The sequence below is a fragment of the Amblyraja radiata genome, chromosome 27 (genome assembly GCF_010909765.2).
Source record: "Amblyraja radiata isolate CabotCenter1 chromosome 27, sAmbRad1.1.pri, whole genome shotgun sequence".
Taxonomy (NCBI): domain Eukaryota; kingdom Metazoa; phylum Chordata; class Chondrichthyes; order Rajiformes; family Rajidae; genus Amblyraja; species Amblyraja radiata.
This window is the reverse complement of record NC_045982.1, coordinates 5,208,590-5,210,993: the sequence shown is the minus strand read 5'-3', so window position 1 is coordinate 5,210,993 and position 2,404 is coordinate 5,208,590. Positions and strand designations below refer to the sequence as shown.

Here is a 2,404-nt window from a genome sequence, read left to right as displayed (position 1 = left end):
ACACTTGCATTTTTTTTTCAATTAAAACTAATCCTATGTTCTATAAACTGCCTTGAATCTCACCAATGCCTCAATGTAAAAATGATGTTCCAGGATATTAAATCCCTCCCCAGTTTCCTTCAGCCCTTTATCCAGCAATCTCTGCATTTCCCCATTTCTATCCACCTGCACGTCTCCAATTGCATCTTTTGACTGCTGAGAGTTATATTCAGGAAATACAATTCTAAGCTATGGAATTCCCTTTCTAAACTTCTCTGCGTAATTCCCCTCAAAATGTACACATTTTTCCAAGCTTTTGATCTCCTTTCCGCTTCAGTATTTGTCGAGCCCGATTTTGTTAGTTCAATACCCTTATAAAGCCTCCTTGGGCATGTCAGGAGATGAAAATACAAGTTGTTGATGTGGCTGATGAAAAAAAGTTTTGACACATGTGCCAGAGTGTTCTATAAAGATCTCTTGGTGACTGAACATTCTTCAGATAATGTCATTTCACTGACAAATATATCCATTCCAGCTAGTATCTTTTTTTTTTTTTTTTAATTTTTTAAATATGGAACGCTTCACGAATTTGCGTGTCATCCTTGCGCAGGGGCCATGCTAATCTTCTCTGTATCGTTCCAATTTTAGTATATGTGCTGCCGAAGCGAGCACTTCCAGCTAGTATCTTAAGTCAATATTATCTCGTTCAAAGTCCTATTAACCATACCAGATAGATTTCTATCATTTCCTTTTCATATTGTTTTTCTTCTGTTTGACCATTTTCAAACCCAATGATATTGTTTTCCTCTGTGTAATCTCTTTTACTCCAGAGGAACAGAATGAGCCAGAGCACGAGTTTCTCTATCCATAGCTTTTAATTGCTTTTTCCCTACTTGTCAATAGCAGGTGTGACACAAGCAGAACATACCTCCTTAGAGATTTTGTTCAAGGTACTCTATAATGTTTCTGTAATGAAAATATAAATATCAATCTATCTTTTCAAGTTTTAGATTTAAATGTCATCACCTTCGCTGTCCACGCTTCAGTCATTAATCTTTTTCATTATTTACTAGAAATGTCTAGGGACAAAGCCTTGCATGTTTGTAATTACTAATCTCTTCCTCTCGCTCATAAATCAACCTCACAACCCAAGTAATATTAGATATAATTTGCCCTTTACATTGTACTTGTCTATGTTCCATTGCCATGATTCCGCACCCAATTTCCTTGTCCACCAAGTCCATGTATTGTGGCAGTTTTGATTCGCCCTGTGGCATTGTTATTTCTTCAACTGCTAGCTCCCTTCATTGCCCATTTTCGCAAACAGGAGAGCATGATCAGAATGTCATCATTTGATGACGTTCAAGAAAAAAGACATCATCCCAAAATAATCCCAGATACGTCTCCCTGCTATCTTCCATACAGAGAGTCATCACAAGCCAAAGTCATCACTGCTTTTAGGTGTTTCAAGAGCTGCCCACCAGAATGACCATGCAGTCTCTATCTAGAAAAGCACACAGGACATGAAGAGGTTTTCAGCAGTGCCTCTGACAGGCTTGTGGTGACCTATGTTGCACCAATCCATTGGATGCACTGGTATTTCTAGGCCACTGAGTCAAGATTGGAACATATATAACAATCACTATCGTAGGTGTCAATCCCAGAAATTAGTTTGCAAATCCAATTGTCTCCTGCTTTTAAAACTTTAAAAGCCACAAATGTAAAAAAAGTTACAATATAATAATCAGAATTCTAAAATGACCTCAGGTTGTTAAGAAAAATGGAAGAATCCCCAATTGCTTGGACAAATGTAGTTGCTGTGGGAATTGAATTGAATTGAATTGAATTCCTTTATTGTCATTCAGACCTTACGGTCTGAACGAAATTTCGTGCCTGCAGTCATACATACAATCATACAATAATAAACAACACTAAACACAAATTAACATCCACCACAGTGTATCCTCCAAGCACCTCCTCACTGTGGTGGAAGCAAAAATCTTAGGGCTGCAGTCTCTTCCCTCCTCTTCTCCCTCTGCGCTTCTTGGATTGAAAAGCTTCCAATTGCTCAATTCTATAAGGATATTGTGCAAAACAGACAATTTAAAGTGATTTAGTGAATACAACTTGCTGACTAAGCAGCAACTCGTCATATTTTCAGTCTTCGGTGTCAATGTTGTCTTCTAGTAGAATAGTCACTTGGGAGCATCTGAGTAAATGTTTTGCAATTTTGTTTAGCAGTCTAAAATTGATCCAATGCAACATTGCTGAAGTCATTTGCTTTCCTCCACTCCATTCTCTCTGTCTATCTAACATCCATTTTAAACTATATCATGGATTGCCAAAAGGCCAAGTCATCTGCATACATAAATCAAAAGATGTAGTAGATTTGCACTTAACCTACATCTACATTTCATCTTGAACT

At 37.5% G+C, this 2,404-nt stretch overlaps 1 non-coding gene across 1 annotated transcript; it reads right to left on the bottom strand.

Annotated features, from left to right (window-relative positions):
• Positions 1-544: 544 nt before the first annotated feature.
• On the bottom strand, positions 545-651 carry LOC116988666. Its single transcript, XR_004416020.1, has one exon. It is a non-coding gene; the product is annotated as a U6 spliceosomal RNA (small nuclear RNA).
• Positions 652-2,404: the final 1,753 nt, after the last annotated feature.